At 41.2% G+C, this 15032-nt stretch overlaps 1 protein-coding gene across 11 annotated transcripts in view; it reads right to left on the reverse strand.

Annotated features, from left to right (window-relative positions):
- Window positions 1-15032, reverse strand: part of robo2 (roundabout, axon guidance receptor, homolog 2 (Drosophila)) — a 363309-nt gene that overhangs the window by 116308 nt on the left and 231969 nt on the right. The window lies entirely within an intron of this gene.

The raw sequence follows: 15032 nt of genomic DNA on the forward strand, positions 1-15032 counted from the left end.
CTACGTATATATATATATATATAGCCTATATACGTATATATAAATTCTGTCATCAGATTGAAAAGGACATTAGTTGTATATAAATCACTTATTGAATCTGTTCTTACTTTTAATATTGTATCTTGGTTTAACTCTCTTTCTGTTAAAAGCAAAAACAAACTTTTAAGGATTACAAATGTGGCGAGTAAAATAATTGGTGAGAGACAAACACCTCTCCACTGATCTCTTTATTAAAGCTTCTGTTTTGTGGGAGACTCTTCTCATCCACTGTATGGTTCTTTCCAGTTACTTCCCTCTGGCAGACGGCATAAAGTACCTTTAGTAAAAAGGGCCAAGTATAAAACGACCTTTATCCCAACTGCAATTGGTATTTTAAATGGGATCTTAAAATGATTATGTATGTAATGCAAAGTTTGTTGTGATGATTATTTGTATTGGTTGTGTGTTTGAGCCTTTGTCTAAAGACAATTTTCTACACTGGATAGACAATAAAGCTTTTTGAATTGAATTTATTCACCCTCATGTCATTCAAAACCAATAACTCTCTTTTCTGTGGAACAAAAAAAAATATGTATGTGTTTTTTGTGTTAATACAATGCATGTCAATGGGGGTCAATGTTGTTTGGTTACCAACATTCTTCCAAATATCTTCTTTTCTGTTCTGTAGAAGAAGGAACGTTATACAGGTTTGAATGACATGAGGGTGCATAAATTAAATCATTTTCATTTTAGGGTGAACAATCTCTTTAATGCTTCATAAACACAATTTGTTACATATAATTATTGCATTTAAAATGGAAGCATTAATCGTGTTAACTACTTATTATAGTTATTATAGCTTTGTTTTAGTTTTATTACCATTTTAAATTTCAATTTTATTATAGGCTATACTTTTGTCATTTTATTATTTTTTTATGTTGATGTGTAAGATTAATGTATTTTCTATTTTATTTAAATTTTTGTTTATTATTATAATTTTAGTGCATTAAACTTATTTCAGGCAACACTTCATTTAGTTTAAGTTCATCCAATAACTTTTAGGCCAATATTTGATTTGATTTCAATAAACAGAAACATTTTAAATTTTAAATTTTAGTGAACTAAAATAACCTTGCTTGACATCACATAAAATTAAGTGAACCATTGGTGGTTTACCTTGTTGTCCGATGACCTCTTCATCATGATTGGCTATTTATAAGACATTTAAATACACAGCGCCGGATTGGTCTATAAAAGTGAGTACTGTCCCACTTCAAGCACTGTATAAAACTCATGAAAAGCTAAAACAGTTTTAAATGAAGGAATAAAAAACATGTATTATGCAATTCTCTCTCTCTGAGAGAAGTCTTCTACAAAATTATTCTACAAGAGGAACTACTCAGAAGACAGCTTGGGCAGAATGAAGCAACAGATAGCTGCTAAATACAGTCTGTCCCCTGCAGGGCAAAGAAACCCTCCATCTGTCCTGAACTGGAATCACAGGGGCTGGCCAATTAGAAAGGTCTACTCCTGATCAAAAGACACAGGTGGGTAGCAGACACACCCTGCGGGAATCACCTCCTTGCTTCCTTGTTTTCTCTCCTCAGTTGCCTCTGGAGTCCCTCACTTCCTGTAGTGGGCGGAGGCATAAAGGCCCTGATGATCAGCAATTTCACAGCTGACAGACTTTGCTTTGCTTATGTTTGATATAATTTGTAAGTGCAGCAGAAGAGGGAATAAGAAGCAGAGAGAAAATGTAGAGAAGCCCCCCAGAAAAGGCATTGGGGAGAGAGGGGGGTTAAAGGGATCGTTCACCCCAAAATAAACATTATGTCATTTATTTCATGCTCATGCCATTCCAAACCTGTATATGTATAAAAAGATATTTTCAGAAATATCTTAGTGTTTTTTTGTCTATACAATGTAAGTCAATGGGGGTAATGCTGTTTGGCTACCAACTTTCTTCAAAATATCTTCTTTTGTGTTCTGCAAGTCATACAGTTTGGAATGACATGACGGTGAGTAATACAGAATTTTCATTTGTCTAAATCATATCTTTTATAAATAATAACGTTCTCTACATTTCTTACAGACTGAGCCACACCTGAATATCTTGCCTTTAAAATCACAGGCGAACGTGCAAATTAATTCTTTGGCATTTAACACAGTATTGCTGAGGTTTCTCTTGAATCACTGACGCGTCAATGGTGACCTTTACAATCTGGTGACACCTGTTAAAGCTTCAAACCTTTTCATCCTCACATCCATCTTTACAAAATAACACCACACTGGCGACCGCGTCAGCTGTCAGAGAACTCAAATTCGTATGCAAGCCGGACAACCGTTCCTAACAACTGCACTATCGCACCTTCTGGATGCCTCTGACACATTGCCAAGGGCTTGATCTCCATCCTTCCTCAAAAAAACCGATGACCCGGGCCACCCCCCACCCTTCCCTGGAGGGGCTGCGTCAGCTGGGGCGAGCTGGAAGAAACCGTAGGATCAATGATGGTGGAAACGGGTTTATAATGGGCTGGATTAATGATGAGAAATTTGGCGTCAACCAAAGGGTTCCCAAACATTCATCACCGTGGAGGCCAATGCCAACTGGCAGATCTCAGAGCCCTCGTGACCCCAGGGGCTCGACCGCTGCTGCTGTCTCGCCTGCATCACCCAATCCAGCTGTGCCACTGGGGGCTGGTGCACGAGCCCACTGCGAGCGCTCTTGATTCTCGCCTTTCATGCTGTAATATGCTGTGCTCTAGGAAAGTGCTTTTTTGAAAGAAAGAGGAGGAAAGAGAAATTTCCGAGCCCAGACAAATAGGCATACCTAAAAGCCCACGGTAGCTACCTCTCCCATCTGAAGTGGAAACAGTCTTTGTCACTATGTCTCATCCCACAGGGAGGAAGTGCTTTTCAATGCACACCGAAGATGAATTCCGCCCATTACACAAGCCTCCTACTGACCCCCAGACTGAGAGATGGCACTATTAGGGCACTTTTAGACAGGAGAGAGGTCTTGAGAACTACCCATCTGCAGGCCCAAAAGTGTTTCCAAATTACCTCTCAATGACAAGCCTGACTAAGTCCAATAATGGGTTTGGGTTGTGTTTGGGAGGAAAACATCACACGGGTGTCATTAAGCCCAAGCAGATGTTGCATGTCTTAAGGGTGACTTGAATCTGATATTCAAACCTTTTGTGACATCTTACAAAATATATGCCGGGGTAGGTCACAAATGTTCTCTTTTATAGGAAAAAAAGGAAATCATACAACATGAGTAAATAAGAAGATATGTCTAGTACTTTGACAGATTTGAGTCACCTGGCCGTCTCCCAAAATCTTAAGAAAGGTGCTTCAAAAGGTTCTTTGATGTCATAGAAGAACCTTTTGGTTCCATAAAGAACCTTTAACATCCGAAGAACCTTTCTGTTTCAAAAAAAGGTTCTTCAAAAAGTAAGAAAGAATGGATCTTTGTGGAACCAAAAATTGTTCTTCTATGGCATCGCTGTGAAGAACCTTTTAAGCACCTTTATTTTTAGGAGTGTAGTCCGCCATGATTTAATTTCATTTGGTATTGGTGATCCAATGGCTTTCACCCGCAGCTTTATGTGAACGTTCATTTGTGCATGTTGAGAACTCCCATCAACCCTTTTTATGGACTGTTGTTGATTCTGAGCTTTCTAAAATAGCTAAAAAGATACAGTAGCTGTCTCACCCGACTGCAAACAGGGGTCACATCATCAAAATCCTCACATTTACAAAAGAGGCACGACCAGTTCTTTGTACCCTGCAAAGCAATAAATCCACATCTTTACTGGCATTAATAAACAACAGAGGCATTAATCCAGGAACGTGAGGCTTGGGCAGATATTGGGTGGAGGTCTTGCGGCGTAAGGATGAAGAAAGCAATTAGAAGTGCAGTGCCATAAGGACTGCAGGTGTGCAGCCCAGCGATAAGGATGGAGGAGCGAACATTTCTCACCCCCCATCCACCTCTTTTCCACTTGGACCGCAGCAGCAAATGGCCTCCCTACCAACCAAAGCTGTTTGGCAGCTCGCAAAATGTTTTCCTGGGGAATTATGGGGATAAGGAGCAGGTAAATAGTAGGCTACGGGGTGGGGGGACTGCATTTCATCACGTAGAGCGTAGAGAATGGACGAGAAGAAAACCGCGTGTGTGCAGGTTTAGAGTAACGGCGTGGATGCCTCGGGTTGCTCCGACTGCCAGGCAATTACGATTAATTAAGTGTTTGCTGTGGCCGTTTGCAATATGGATTGCAGCTTTTATTATAGCTAAAGGCTCGCGTTAATGGGTTATATGGCATCATTATTTAGGAGCTGGTTATTTACAAAACATGACGAATACCACAAGATAAACCAAAGAATGGGGAAAAGCCGGAGGCATGGGAAAATAAAACGACTGCTGCCGAAAGAGATAATGTCTGTGGAAAATCTGTCCTCACGAATAAACAAACAGAACGTATTGAGCCGAAAATATACACCTCTACGGGGATATAATGGGCAAGCTACGGAGGCTAAACTGCAGAGGAAGAGAGAACGGATACCTGACATCACGCTGGGCATCTCTGATCGCACGGTGATCCGGAAATCACATCCACTCTGTCAGCACTTCTCCGTTCTGTCTCCCCGAGCACCAGGAGCCCACCTCAACCTGCTTGCATATCTGCACGCACAAAGGTGTGAACATGCATATAGATGTGCAGGTCCACCACTTGACACCATATTGAGACTAAGCGTGCCGGAGGGGTCGTAAGGGGACATGGTGGAAAAGGCCATCTCTTTGGCACAACACACACATTGTCACGCATGACATTTATCCCGGTTGCTGTCAAACATAAGGGTGTGTGTGCGTACTGCCATTTACCCTCTATTTAAGTCATTTTGCTGAAGGTAGCACATGTGCACACACACACACACATATGGTGTACAGATTTAAGGATAACGGTAAAAATGCAGAGAGTGTGAAACTTGAAGGAGAGAGAGAGAGGATGAAAGGGGGAAACACCATTTTCAATTTTGACAAAAATAAATCTATAAGCAATTTCTACGCTGCTCTCTCCTTTTCTGTCGCTACAGTGTGATGCTGATCTCAGCACTCTTTTTCCTCCCCACCACCCCCTCCAGCATCCTGAAAATGTGTGCTTAGCGAGAGCTGGTAACAATCCCACTGAAAGACACAATTTCCACAGTTATATGCTTCCTAACAGCAATTTGGGCTAAACCCTTCTCATCTGCAGTTTATTGGACCTGCAGGTTTTGTTAATTGTATAGTCTGGTCTACCGAGACTGCTAGAGAAGTCTTTAAACCGTTTCCGAGACTTAAATTGTGCTCTGTGTTATTTTGAGGGAAATGGGAATTGAAAAAAGGGGTTAACATTCTTTCATCACCTTCATGTCATTCTGAACCAAACCTGTATGACTTTCTTTCTTCTGCAGAACACAAAATATGTTTTTTTGAAGAACGTTGGTAACCAAACAACACTGGCCACCATTGACTACCACAGTAGGAAAAATGACAATAGTAGTCAAACGTGCCCAAGAACTATTTGCTTTCCTACATTCTTTAAAATATCTTCTTTTGTGTTCAACAGAACAAAGAAAATGTGTAAAGCAATTTCTCCTACTATGGTAGTCAATGGGGGCCGAGAACTGTTTGGTTACAAGCATTCTTCCAAATATCTTTGTCTGTGTTCATCACAACAAAGAAATGTATACAGATTTGGAACTTGAGGGTGAGTAAATGATGACAGAATTTTAATTTTGGAGGGAAACTGTTCCTTTAAGTGCTGTTTGTCCCATTAACCTAACCATGCCAACCACAGTAGGGCATGAGTCGATCTGAGGGAAAAGAATGGGCGTCTCTCTCTCTCCGTCACCTGCTTGGCTCTGAAGCCACTTTAATTAGCGGAGAATAATCTAATGTTTGGAGATTAGCGAGAGCAGAGACACTGTAGCCCAGATAACCAAACACAACACACTGGAGAGACACTGAAGCCTGCCATCCTTACAAACAAATGAGCACATTTGCATTTAACGAGCTGATGACTGGGTGAAGAGGAGAGAGAGAGAGAGAGAGAGAGAATAGGGAACACTGGCTAATCTACAATTCCCCAAAACCAGAGGGTCCAGTCCAGTGAGAGGGACGGGAATGTCTTTATTGACTGCAGTAGACAGTGTGGTGCAGTAATTAGCGACTAAGCCTCTCTTATCAGCCCTGTGCCGCTGTCAATAACAACTTCAATCACAACGACAGCCAGACTGAGTCTCATGCGCACGATAAACTGCCGTATTTACCCCCTACAAAGATGAAGATGGACTTAATCCCTGATGGGTGACTACATTTAGCATAATGTATAAGCATACTGTGCATGGCAATCGATGAAGAGTAAAGAAAATAACTAACATGACTGACACTGAGCATTATGCACACCAATAGAGCTTAATGAGAACTGCAGCTTATGCTAAACTTTATGGAGTATCTAATACACATGTACTCTGTGTATATACACACAAGTACCGTGGTGACCAAAAGTGACGTCCAAGTTCCAACTTGACGTCTTGGCCATCACTTGGCCACTCCCATAGTAGGAAAAATTGCTTTATAAATTTCTTTGTTGTGTTGAACACAAAAGACGATATTTGGAAGAATGTAGGAAAGCAAACCGTTCTGGAGCACTTATGACAACCAAGGTAATCTTTGCTACAATGGTGGTCAATGGTGGCCAAGCAAGCAAGGTTTGGTTACAAGCATTCTTCCAAATCTTTCTCTGTGTCCATCAGAACAAAAAAAATTATACGGATTTGAAACAACTCGAGGGTGAGTAAACACACATCACATGGATTTCGTGGCAACGTAGGTATGCTATAAGGGCAGATATTTGCTAAGGTAAGCAAGTGTGTGTGTGTGTGAGTGTGAGTGTGAGTGTGTGTGTGTGTGTGTGTGTGAGGTGACTGTAACTTCTAACAGGAAGGCCAAGTCACTTGCGGTTCTGTCCCTCCTCAGGGGATCTGCTGGTGTCAGGTGGCACATGGTCCAGAGCCCTGGGGCTTTCAATAGAGGACACGGGCGATCCATACTGGAACCTTTTCAGCAGAAACAGCAGTCATTAGGCCACAGAAAAACTAATGAGGAACCACATCTCACACTTAGCAAAGAAAGAAAGACCCGGAAAGATTTCAAGCTTGCTTGAGGTTTACAACTAATACATCACTGTCCAAGACAAAAGGTAAGACCCTATAAATCCCAAGTACAGAATCTGGAATACTATGCTGACTCTTCCCATCTGTCTCTTTGCTTTGGTGTGGAACTGGGTGAGGCGTGTTATGCACACACACTCGTGGTAAAAGGTACGATGTGTACAATATCAGCGAGGAGCAAATCGCCAAGGTGCTCTGGTGAAACCTTGACCTTTTCTTGAAGACGCTGTTGGGTGAGGAGAGGACGAGAGAAGGAGAGAAACAGAGAGAAACGTGATCTTGCATTTTAGGACTCAAATTGGCGAAATTCTTCGAGGTCCAACCTTTACAAAAGACTCGGCAACAAAAACACTTTTCTGTGTCCAAATGCTGTGTGTTTTGGGCAAATATGATTTTTCTAGTTTAGTTTAAAACAACAGCGTTTTTGTTCCATATTTTACCCTACCATGGTTGAAAAAGCCCAGCATTTTTTAGAGAGTACTGTTGTAGCTATTTGATGTCTACTAATGACATAAAATTGACAACATTCAAAATATATAATCTTCAACACAACTTAAGGGAGACCTGCAGCTGATCTTAGAATTTTTAGAAAAAGTTTAAGTCAACAATACCACTTTGGGAACCTCGATGGAAGGCATGCAGAAGAGGTGACTGATGTCGGCTTTGTTTCGGTTAAGACGCAGGATGCAGGAAGACGCTCTGGTGTTTATGCTTTCAGCCTTTGATGAGGCTAATTATTCTGTTCACAGAGCCTGTGGACAAGAGCATTCATTATGCATCCACCACCCTTCCCACAGCACCCCAGCGAAACAGGGCCTACAGCCCAGCACCGTCCCCACAGACAAAGCATCGCTACAGGGCTACAGCACTGCCGTCTACCCTGCTGCCCCGGAGCACCGCATCATGCCAAATAATGGCATTACACCAACACCAATGCACATGCAAATAGCGCACACACACAAACATATGCGCCTCTGAGCGGTTACTTAAAAATTCAACTCTCAGATCAGACAAAACTCCTCGGGCTGCAACATTCCTACACTGCAAAACATGGTTGTTAAAAAATACAGAAAAATGCATTTAATGAGGTTTATGCTTAAAGGGATAGTTCACTCAAAAATAAAACAGTCTGTCATAATTTACTCACCCTTTTGTCATTTGAAACCTGTATGACTTAATGAGACAAACCTGTATGAGATAAATGACACTTATTTTCCTTTTTTTAATAGAATACTACTCAAAATATCTTTTTCTTTTAAAAAACACAATTCAAGAAAAAAGAGACCAACAAAACGTTCTGATTATTCTGATTCTTAATATTGTTTCGATTATGAATAATTATCAATAAACAATCAGAATCAGCAAATCAAGTTACACAATGCCATAGAGGAACCTTTTTTGTCTACATGGTTCCATAAAGAAACTTTTAGATCTGAAGAACACTCTTAAAAAAAAGGTGCTTAAAAGGTTCTTCACAGCGATGCCATAGAAGAACCATATTTGGTTCTACAAAGAACCATTCAGTCAAAGGTTCTATAAAGAACCATCTCTTTCTTACTTTTTTATAATCTGAAGAACCTTTTTGTGCCACAAAGAACCTTTTGTGAAACAGAAAGGTTCTTTGGATGTTAAAGGTTCTTTATGGAACCATTCAGACAAAAGATATTCTTCTATGGCATCAAAGAATGCCTTTTAAGAGTGAACCTTTATTTTCAGAGTGTTTACAATTCACTATCCTTGCTGCTGTCAAAAACATAACAAATTATGGCGTCTTGTACAATCATAAATAAATCAAATTCAAATGAAATCAGAAAATTTTGCCTTTGTGAAAAAAGATGCTAACCCGCTGGTCAGAGCTGGACTGGCATTTTTGGCACAGATCGGCCCTCCACCATTTATGTCGGGGGGGGGTGGCATGCATCGAGTCTGTCGACCGGGCGGGGTGGCATGCATATATGTCTTCTGCATTCGCGTTACATGCATTCGCATTTATAATACGTCCCTCTGAGTGGCCCAAGCGTCCGGAACGCCAGATGGTCAGTCCGCCCCTGCCACTGGTGAAAGTGTTGCATAGTCATTACTATAGGTGCATCATTGACTGGAGATTATGGGAGTCAATTTGCTATCAAGTGCATTGATTACCTATAGCGCCCTGCCACAAAAAATTTCACAGACTAAGTTGAAATTGAAGAATTGAACAAAGAGTCTCTCTGGAGTCGATGCATTGACTGCTGGAATTCAGTTTAATTAATTCCAGAATAAACAGACTTAAATGTGAACTGCACAGGTCAACGGGCACGAGGACACTGAGGACAACACCACCATCTGTAAAAGTGCAGTGAGTTTGTGAAGAATTCAGGACTGTGTTTGGTGAGAGTCGCGCATGCTCAGTGACGGAGCCCAACGCCCTTCTGCTAAAATCGTCCGCCTCGCCTCCCTCTCTCTGCTTCTCATTCAGTATTAATGGCTGTTGTTTTTTTAATGAGGGAGAGAGGGTCCCTCTGCTTCTGAGGGGTTTTGGGGGGGTGGTGGATGGAGCTCGTATCTTTCCCGAAACAGTGTAGCTGTTGCACGGTCGCAGCAGGGTGGGTGTTTGTCTGGGAGGTGAGTCGTATGGTTATGAGTCTCTCAGTGGATACACATATTGCGATGTGCTTCAAAGACCGCATGCGGCTTCATATCTACTCTCTCTTTCTCATCATGTTCAACGGGGCTTGACGGAAACACTGTTACAGAGATATTTTGTAAATAGCCTGTTTTATGCCTACGGGCACAAACAACAACTTCTAAAATATGAACGTTCGGAGGCTTCTATTTGCCAACTAGCTACCGACTACCTTACCCACCTTTATCCAACCGTATGTATTTACAATTTAATCAGAAACCGGCAAGCTGTGACCATGAAGAGAGGTTTGCTTTTGACTCGCCAGCTGTCATAGTCTCATCACTTCATAAAAATCAAATTGGAGGAAAATGGGGCTCTAACGGTGAAAGAATGAGAGGGGAAGAGAGATTGCTGGGGGATGGGATGGGACACGATGATTATCGTGAGGGACTTTATTTAAAAGTCATCTGCCATCTTGCCTGACTTGTAGGTGTAATGGACTAAAATGGAGTGAAGCCTGCTGGGCGGTTCACATCGTTGTTATTTGCCCTCCACCTGATAGAACTAATGAACTGTTATTGGAGAGACGAAAAGTGAAAAATTCACTATATACATTCACTACTTTGTTACACATTCACCACAGAAATGCACTGATAAAATACAGAAGTGTGTAAGAACAAATAAGGTACAGTGAAAAGTAAAAGATGAAATCCAGCAAAAAAAGTGCAAGAACATCATCAACACACACACACACACCTTTAGCACCATAGCCGGACAAACATCTGGGCTCTTCAAACACCCTCTCAACTGTGATTACATTGGCCTTCAATGTCCTCATAAAAGCCCAGATGTCAACTGAAACGCCTCTAACATCTGCTCTATAAACATCCCGTAACATGTCATCCTCTCCCTACGTCCCCGTGAACGTCCTTCCGCCCCAAATGAGTACCGGACTACAGCACGTTCCAGTTGCCGTGGCATCTGCATTCAGAAGACGTGTCGCCCAGCTTGGCCCACGATGCTGCCCGTCCGTCTGTGCCGCCCATCTGTAAAGAGGGCTCTCCCTCCCCGCCGGTTCACACTTATGCACACTCTATCATGGGGGGGTTGGCATGAACGGAGAGGCCGCGGTGCCAGACGGCGACAATGAGACGATTCTCCTGAAAACCGGCTCGTGCCCATCTGAAGCATTTCCAAGGATTCCAGCCGCCCTCTAAACGAACCGTACAAGTCGGTATTAACATGTGTGTTAATTCATGAATATGTAGGGTTAATAGGCGGAGCTTTACGCTAATTCATTAATATGTAGGAGTTAATAGGCAAAGCATGGTGTTAATTGTATGTTGGAATCAATTCATTGTCTCGTATTAGAACCATTAGGAGGGATTGGCGTCGCAAACGGTTAATGAATTAAGACAAGCTTTGATTCCCAATGGCAATTGGAAATGTTAACAACTAGAAGAAATGCAGTTGTGTACACACCTGTAAGCAGCGAATTAGAACTAATGTGACTGGACTTTTAGATTTATGTTGATATCATGTGGATATTTCTTCATATTTGATGCGTGTTTGTCAAGTGCACTGTAGTGGATTTGACCACTTAGTGGATTTGAGATGAGCTACTATCTTGTTTCTTGCAGCTTTTCTCCTTTTTTGCAACCACAAGAGAGAGCATAGATGAATGAAGATGAGAAAAAAAAGTAGCGTAGTGCAAACATTTACACTACAGAGGAAAAAACATTACGTAAGAATCAGTTCACCCAAAAATGAAAACAGCCATCATTCACTAACCCTTGTCAAAGATAATATATATGCACCACTGCCATTACTATGAATGGGGAAGAATACAACGCTCAATATGGCCGCTCTAGCGAAGAAAGCCCCGCCTTCCAGGAAAAAGATCATCCAAACGATAAAGACTGATGATTCTATGGGACGTGGCTCTTGTGAGGCGCTTTCCAGCCTATGTGCATGCGCAATGGATGAAGCGACTTCGAAAAAGGTGATTTTTAGCATAACTTAAGCTAAGCAAACTAAAGTTATGGTACACTCCATATCAGGTTTAACTATTGATTGGAAATATGCTATTAAATTGTGAATTTCGCCAGGGACTTTAGAAATATCTGCCTTCCACCATTCAAGGAGATAGGACTGTTGACTTGCTATGACGTAAATTGCTGCCCGTTGCAAACATGGCCGCCGAGTGACACTACTTCAGTGAACGGACTTTGCACAAATGTGTTGCACAAATGAAACTTGTTGTCACTCTTTTTCATGCAATTACAAAGACATGATCGTGAAAATTAGTCACAATAAAAGATGAGTAAATAATTACTTCTCATTTTTGGGTGTCGTTGCTTTTAAACCCTAACAAAAGCACAAAGCAAATTTTAGCCAACTTCACAACAGCAATGACATTTTGCACAATTGTGGCTTTCTGATTCAAAATGACTCAAAACCAACAAAGGCAGGGTAAAGATAGAAAACAAGAATGAGGGGAGAAGGAAAGCAGAGGTGCACAGGGGGCATGGAGAAAGCTTCAGTCAAAGCCTGTCAGTCATGCAGGACTCCTGTCAGCACTTGTTCTGCTGGAACACTGAGCATCTGGCCATCGCTGTGGCCACTTTTTGTCTGGATGGCTAAGATTAAAACCCTGGTCCTATTTTATGCAGAACTGAAGCGCAAACCTACTTTTGCTATTTTGCAAGCACTTGCATTTCTTCCACCACATGCAAATGCAGTTGTAATATTTGCATACTGATTTGTGATTAGTCTATTCTACCTGACATGTATTTATCCATTTTTTTGCATATTACAATCAATTTCTTTCCCTCTCTCCCTCAGCCTACAAAAAACTTTCTACACTACTTCATACTATTTTGTAACTAGTTTACATTTTTGTTTTGCTGCTTTGCACGCTTTCTTATATCCTCCAGGGCATGCAAATCTAATTCTAACCGTTGCTTCTCATTTCTGTAACTTTCCTTAAAATCAAATTATGCCGTACAGAGTGAAAAACATTTGCCAGAAGCTAGAAATCACACAACCTTCCATACCCTGGGTGAGAAACGACGCTTAGCTTTTGATGAAATACACTTTTAATAGTTCCCAAGTTAAAAAAATTAATGAAACTTAATGAAAACACGGCATGACAGCCGACCCTAAATTCCCTCATAAACAAGTAAATAAATCTGTGTCCCCATCGATTGCACCGATATTTATCCTCCCTCAATCACCGGAGTGGCATGAAGCAGGGGACGGCGACAGAATGATGAGAAGGGAAAGAAACCTCCACCCCTCCCTCCCGTTTCAGGGGGTCCGTAATGAGCATGTCAGCAGCCCAACACATTTCATATCGTTTAATTGATCCGTTCATCCATCATGTAAGGATCCAATATCTGGTGCTTTTAATCTCAGCGGGCCTCTAATCATGTACGGCTCACGGATGCTCCAGCTGCACGTACGGTTCTCATCAAAGTACAGAGAACGTGAAGGTCGACTTTGCAAGTTTCTGCCATATTCATGCCCCTGTTAATATATATGTGAAGCTCAAAAAACACAACATGTTCAACATTCTTTGTCGTAGCTGAAACAACACTCTCAATCCAGATTGACGTAAAGTTGCATTACTGTGTCTGTTTCTTATTAGAGCAAACAAAACCTAGTAAATTGAGTAACTACACCACCCTGAAGCCAACTTATTTGGCTTTTTCTTTCGAAATAAACGTAAGTTTGGCACGAGGTGCTAAGCACATGGATTCAAACCAAAACCTGTGAATCTTTGTTTACAAAACATCTGCACAAATTTTGAATGACGGAAAAGTTGTTCCAGCAGCGACAACAGATGTTGATCTTGTGGATATGTAAACACAGAATTAATACAACATATAGTCCACAACTATACTGTTTGACCAGAAGCTGCATTTTGAAGTTGGTTTTATAACACCGTGTATTCGAGGACCTCGTCCAGGACACGCATTGGCTGTCCTCTCCCTGTCAGGGTCACATAACCGATGGCTTCAATAATGACGGTTAACTAATTGATCGCTGAGAAAACAACATATTACTCACAGAACAGCGGCGGGACCCAGGAGCCAGCAGGACAGTTTGTCAATGCCCACTGTTTTCTCATCGGCCATTCAGCCATAAACGGCGTCATGGTCCAATGACATGCAAAAACTGTGCTGCATCAAAACTTTTAACAGCCATCGTCTGAAACAAACTAAACGAATCGGTAAAATGATTCACAAACAAAAAGGGTTTTACACATAATTAACAAGGAAATTAAAAGCAGTTCATTCTGAAAGCACTCAGACAGGGCACCCAAAACGTCAGTCCTCGGCTTTCCATTGTCTCACACGAGCAGTCGCTCGCTGACCTGTTTTTCGCACAAAGCCGTTAATGTAAAAGAAGCTAACACGCGTGGGTAGGTGCCGCTTTTGATTAACTAATTACCAGACATTATCAAGACTAAACAGAATCCATTAACTGCTGGTCTGTAGCAGAGATCCACTCATTTCCCCTAGGAGCCAAAAACGGCCCTCCCTGCTGCTGGATGGCTAACATTACACACATACCTCTCCTATCACATCTATAACAGCTCATTTTATTCTTTAATGAGCCTCTAATTGACTTCTGCAGCTTGAGAACAATCAGAGGTTTAAGGTTCGTTTTTATTTTTGCGAAAATAAACACACACATTAACGTGGGTATAAATCAGTCCACAACACCTCTGCTTTTACAGTACATTAAAGGTCCAGTGTTTAATTTTTGGGATGATCTATTGATAGAAATGCAATATAATATACATAGCTATGCCTTCAGAGGTGTATAAAGAGCTTACATAATGAAGCGTTATGTTTTTATTACCTTAGAATGAGCTATTTCTATGTACACCACGGGTCCCCTTGCATGTAATTCGCCATGTTCTGTCAGCCGTCGTAGTGTTTCGAATGGGAGGATTGCAATTCGCAACCTTGAACCTAGATTTCACTGACTGGACCTTTAAGCAAAATAAAACAGGTAGAATTGTACAGAAATAAAGAATTATATTATATTATATTATATTATATTATAAGCAAACAAATCTGTCCATGGGGTGAGAAAAATAAACTTGAATTAGGTGACTTTTTTGCTTGTTTTTATCATAAACTTACGTAATTCTTATATTATTTTTCATAAAACAAGACCAAATATCTTAGGTCACTTTTCTTGTCAAGTAATTGTA

This window comes from Triplophysa rosa, linkage group LG14 (genome assembly GCF_024868665.1).
Source record: "Triplophysa rosa linkage group LG14, Trosa_1v2, whole genome shotgun sequence".
In the NCBI taxonomy this organism is placed as follows: domain Eukaryota; kingdom Metazoa; phylum Chordata; class Actinopteri; order Cypriniformes; family Nemacheilidae; genus Triplophysa; species Triplophysa rosa.